Raw genomic sequence first — 6431 nt, forward strand, 5'->3', positions numbered from 1 at the left:
TGTGTCCCGTCAACTCGCAGAACGAGGAGAAGCTTGCAGGACAAGGTGAAGCTCGCTTATGCCTTTTGACTAATGCAACGTACCCTCGCCCAGGCGGTGGACATGCATCAGTTCATTCGGTGTCAGATTGCCAGAGGCATACACTGTAGTACCGAACATGCGGAGTACCATCGTTGTTCGACTTCACGAAGAGGCGAAGAGCCAAGCACAAGGTTTAGTAGTAAGAGTAGTACTACTACTAGAACCGCATGGTGGAGCCTATGTACTCTTATTTTTCTTAATCTTTGATAAAGTACACATTTATTCCGGAGAAGGGCAAAAAACGGCAGCCCAAAATGTAATGATGATATCGATCAACCATGGTCGAATATATCTTGGCCTCCGTGCGAGCCCGTCTGTGTGTTCTAGCTCCTTGTCTCTCTCAAGGAACGGCGGGTTGGCCATTTTGCCGTCAATTGAGATCGGTTTGCTCACACTCCGGTCCCACATGTTAGTGATATGCCAAGAGGAGGTGCGTTGACCGACTGGCCATACACGTACTTGGTTTTGCACCTTCATACTACTCCTCCCTTCGTCATAGTTTACAGGGCGCGCTTCATTATGACGCATTTCTCTCAATGCATTTCCACCACCAGAGAGACTTTAGACGTGTTTGGTTTAATGCTCAATTAATTAGGGCGTGGTAACCGCAATTTTCTCTCGATGTAGTACTACAGAGTGGAGTAAGTGCATGCATGTGTCTACCCGGGGTGGAAACATTGCATGCATGTGTGTGCGCATTATTTCCTCTAGTAATAGACGCCGTGCTATATCTACCAATGCTATTTTTTAGGCCGATCGCTAGTCGCCTTGGTCCCGGAGATTTTCTCTTTTTCTGAAGTGCGCTCTATAAACAGTGACAGATGGAGTAGTATGAGTGGATTCAAAGAAGAGCGTATTGATGGTTGCTTCTTCTGAGCAACTTACAGTGGGAAAGATGGGGCTTATGATTTGACTGCTCATTACTCACTATTAATGCGGCGCAACGACCAGTCTGAGTCTCCCATGCGGCTGTGCACTACCCCCTCAGTTCTTAAATATACTCCGGAGTATGTGTCTTTCTAGAGAATTTCAACGAGTGACAACTCAAATATTTGTCTTTTTAGAGATTCAAATCGACTACTACATACGATGTATATAGACATATTTTAGAGTGTAGATTCACTCATTTTGCTCCGTATGTAGTCACTTGTTGAAATCTCTAGAAAGAAAAATATTTAGGAACGGAGGGAGTACACATACGAAGCAAAATGAGTGAATCTACACTCTAAAATATGCCCATTTGGAATTTGTAAAAAGACAAATATTTAGGAACGAAGGAGTATAATTTTGTGCATGGCACATGGACCCAGATGCCGAAGAGGCTTCTGGCAATGCTATCAAGCTTCCAGCATTTTTTTACATAATTGATGTACTATACAAATAATTTTCCAGCGACATGAAATTGTACAAGGGTGTGAGCTTTCAGCTTTTGTTTCGTGTGTCTTGCCATCGATGCTCTTTCGGAAATAATAAAAAACTAACTTCCTTGCTAATCAGAGCTAATATTTACATCACAACTGAAGACAAAGTTGTGAGAAGGTGTTAAATTAAAATTGATCCATGCTTTGATTGGCAGCAACGTCCCCCCAGCTCTGTCTAAATCAACAAGGCATGTTGGGGGAAAAAAGTAGTTGTCTGGAGCATGCAACATTCTGATCATTTTGTGCAGTTCCACTAAAATAGAGCTGAGCGTCCCTGTTCCAAAGATATTAAGTGTGATTACGATAATAGAGGACTGCTGATGAAACAATAAACACACAAATAGAAGCCGGTCACCTTTGCAGTCTCTCTTAAGACTAACTAGTTGGAGAAGATTAGGCTCGAAGTTAAATGGGGAGGACAGAGCAAAACCAATCTCCCTTTGTGCAATCGCAATGAAATGTAGAGACGTTGCCCGTGTGACATTTTGGCAGAACTTCACAAAACACTCTAAAGAAAAAAGTGATTTGTGCAGTTCACCAAAAGGTCGCAATAGCAACAAGGTGAAATGGATAGCCCTGTTTGCAAAAAAAGAGGTGGAAAGGAAACAATTACTGGCCAATAACAGTTGATGACGCATGCGACGACAAAAAATAAGCATATTCCTTGTCCTAAGGGAAGATAACATGTAACATCCCAAAATTCTAAATTTTGGAATGTTATATTAAATAAATTATTATGATTGTTTGTTTATTGTTGTATGGATGATTTTGTGAAACTGAGTGAAAATTGAAACTTTTTGAAAGTTGAATGAGAGGGAATAAAAGGACTTTCCCAAAACTTTCATCTTACATTTTGATCTCCATGAATTAAAATTCATTTCATCACAAAACCCTAGAGTGAAGATAATATGAATTCTTCCATTTAAAGAAATGAAAAGGGGTTTGAAAATGATTTGAAATTCAATTGAGATATTTCAAATTTAGAAACTTTAAGCAACTCAATGAGTTTCATAAAATGACTTCTTCATATTTTAAGAAAGAGACTTGGAAATTTCAAAGAGATAAATTGGAAGTCACTTTGAAGTTATTTGAAACTCGTTTTCCATTCGAAGTTGTTTGAAATTCCAAATTCAAATCCTCTTGGGAGTTATTTAGTATTATATTCAAATTATTTTTCTCCTAAAAGTAAATAAATAGAAATAAGGGTAAAATGATTCCCTTCAATAGAAAATTAGGAGAAAATAAATTTGAAATCATTTTGCTATTTAAAAAATGATTTTTATTGATTTTAAATGCAATGGTAGCGCTCTTTGACTTTTAGGAATTTTTTATGGAATTTAGTTGAACTTGAAAAATAGTTCATCTTATTGCTGCTATTTTTCTGAGCATTTTGGTATGTAATATGCTTATGTAGATTTTTTTATTTACTTTCTCTCCGTTGCAGTTCTTCTTTGTGTAAAAAAAGAAAAAAAAGAGAACACACGCACGCACGCGCCGACCAGCCGGCCCAGCCACAGGCCAGCGAGGCCATGGGCCAGCCGCAGCGCTAGCGCACCAGTGGCCTGCCAGGCCAGCGCCAGGAGGCCAGCGCCGCCCGCATGAGCCGCGTGCTCCTCCTGCGCTCCCTACCCGCTGCTGTGCTGACGCATGGGGCCCGCCCTTCGTCTCCAACATCTGCTCGTTCCGCTCGGATAGAGCATGCACTCGCGCTCCCGCAACCACCAGCACCATTGCCCTCGCGGATAAACTTATCCATTGCACCCCGAGCCCTCTGCTCGCGCCTATAAAAGCCTCGGAGGCTCCTCTCTCCATTCTGCCACTCCACGTTGTCCCTAGCTCCTCGCAACCGCCGCACTGCCATGTTGGATCTCGTCGGAGTCGGAGTATCTCGCCGGAGTTTTCCCTCGCCGTAGACTCCCCTACCTTCACTTTGTTTCTGTCAATCTTCATTACTCCCTGAGGCGCATCTTATGGACATGTTTTCACCGCCTAGGTCTCGCCGGAACCGCCGGCCCGACGACCTGCGTCCTCGCCGGAGCACGGATCCGTCGTCCTTGCGCAGCACAACTCCAACGCCCTCGAGGACACCCACCTCCATCACCGGACTGCCCACGCCGCGCCCGACCTCCCTGACTCCTTCCCTATCGCCGAGGAGCGCCGAAGTCGCCGCCCCATCACCGGCCAACGCCAGCGCCGCCGTCCCTGTTCGTCATTGTCGTCATCGTAAGAGAACCCTCCTGTTCGCTTCGTTTAGTTATTATTATTATTTATTAGTATTAGATCGGTTAACCGCAGTTCGTTTAAACCAAACGGTTTTGATTAAAACCGATTGTTGGTTTTCTTTAGTTTAGCCGCGGTTGCTGTTTTTTTTTTCCTATTTGGCGGTTGTTCGCCCTGTAAGCCTCACAGCGAACAACTTGCAGCCCAGAGAAATCTGCCACGTGGCCAGGACCTGTTCGTGATTACTTTCTTCACCGTTCAGTCCCTAGAATTAGCAGTTTAGCCCCTAAACTTAGAATAGCCACAACTTTTTAACCGTAGGTCCAAATTCGATGAAACCAGCCGCAAAATGTTCGTCTCGAATAGCTTTATCCAGAAAACCAACTTTGAAAACTTTTGTCCAATTCAAATTTGAACTTTATTCAGATTTGAATTCAAACTTCAATTGACCATATCTCCTAAACCGTAGCTCCGATTGATGTGATTCTTTTTGCACCGTGTCACCGTTGCCAAACCCTATCACTTGGACCTATCTCACGATATTCTTTTCACACATTAGGATCTGTCCATAGTAGTTTTACTCGTATGCCTAGTAGGCACAGTGGTCCACGTCACAATTTTTGGCACCCATGCCCTATGTTGTTTTGCACTTAGTATTTACTTTTGATAGTTAAGTGTGTTGTGTGTTCCTTTGGATTTTCCGAGTCTTTTCATGGTTGCTTCTCTGAAATGATTGCTTATGTGGATGCAATGTTTGACTTTATAGATTTTTATCGGAGAGTGACGAATAGTTCTATTAAGTAAATTTCTGAGAGTGATATAATCTTCATCAACTATTACCAGGCAAGTTCACATTTGACCATTATTCCAATTACCTATGTTTTATATTATGCACTTAGTCCTTTTGTGGTAGGATTGCATGGTAGGATTTATTGATGCCAGATGGCTATGCCATTACCTAGTAGTTCATTGAGGTAGGTTCGAATCATATACCTTTGTCACCACCACGTAAGTTTAATTTTTCCTTGCCAATGTAGACGTGGATTGGGAAGTGTTCATTGTGGGAGATGAGTGAAAAAGTAGTAAGTAGAACCAAGATAACTTAATGAACTACCTGGGCGGAGGTTTGGTTTGAATGGTAGCGAAGTACAGTGGGAGCATGCATGGGAAATCCATGGTGGTGCACCACTAGTGGTCCGTCCTCCCAGGCTCAAAGAGATCACTCGTATTCTCATGTCTAGAAGCTTACATGTGCAGCCACAAGCCAATATGGGCTCTGGCTTAGTTGAGTAGTTAGTGTGACCCCTTCCGGGATGGGCTAGCAGATGTAGAATGAGTAGGTGTACCGGCCTATCCGTGGGTTAAGGGGGAATACTTTCGAAAGACTATGTCTCGGTCATCCTATTCTCAGACGCCAGGCAGTGCGAGAACTTCAAGGGAGGCGATCGAGTCTTGTGGGGAAAAGTGCGCATACCTCTGCAGAGTGTTAAAACCTAATCGATTAGTCGTGTCCCCGGTTACGGACAACTTGAGCATCTAGTAGTGGAAATGCTGGGAGATCTCATCACTCTTAATTAAACAGTTGGGTTGTAAATGAAACTTTGGGAATGGATTGAGTTGGGTTTACCAACTCATTCTATGCTATACAGTAGTGGTAGAATAATATCTTTTATTCTAGGGAAAAACTAGCTTTATGCAACAAAACTAAACTTAGAGCTTTCCACCAGCCAAATTGCATGTACAATAGGTTCATTATTCTTATGATGTGACTTGCCAGTACATTCAATGTACTGACCTACAGGGCTGCAATGTCTTATGTTGCAGGAATTTTCTACGACGAGTAAGAGTTACGTTGTAGGGTTATGGTCTACACTCAACTTGCCGTTGGCGTTGATGGACTCCACACCCTTATGTTTGTTTCCGCTGAGACTTATGAGGTATATATCAGTTTTACGTTATTTATACATGTGATTGCACTTTGATATATACATTGATGTACTGTGTGTGCCAGCATACCAATCCAGGGATGGTATGGATACACAGAGGCTTGGCCGTTTGAGGTCGGGTCGCTACAGATATTGTATTAGAGCACATGTTGACTGTAGGATGTGACCCTAGAAACTGGAAAGCCCATAGGAAAGGATTTCTCTAAAACTTAATTTTCAAAAAGATCCTTTACCTCTCTTCTTTTCCGAGCTTTATCAAATCTTTCCTTTTACCCCAAAGAGATAGACAATACCCCTTTTCCCCTTTGACCACAGGGAGGATCAACTGATGAGACCACTATGAGAACGACAAGATATCAGACTTCACCATACACTAGAATAGTTGAAGCTACAATAGTCGAAGCCTCTGAAGAATTGAAGAATTTGAAGACACCGACAAATTCCAAGATTTATATGACCTTTAGAAGACCAAACCCCTGTTGTATACTCACGTTAGATGCGATGTTTGTGAGATGTCATTGTTTGATGTTTTTCCTGACATCCACAAATAAAACTTATTTTCAAAACTATATTGTGTGTATTGTGTGTATATCTTTATCCCCCTCTCGTATCTCATCCCAAAACCCTTGGACCAATAGATGATGAATGAAGATGGACTTGTATTCTCTGGACCGATCACTCAGTTAGAGGCAGAGCTATGGATTCAAAACATGGAGAATCACTTCGGGAGCAATTTGGTTGCAAGGAAGTATGAGGTTCAGTA

This window comes from Triticum urartu, chromosome 1A, assembly GCF_056163025.1.
Source record: "Triticum urartu cultivar PI428250 chromosome 1A, HENAU_Tu73, whole genome shotgun sequence".
Classification (NCBI taxonomy): Eukaryota; Viridiplantae; Streptophyta; class Magnoliopsida; order Poales; family Poaceae; genus Triticum; species Triticum urartu.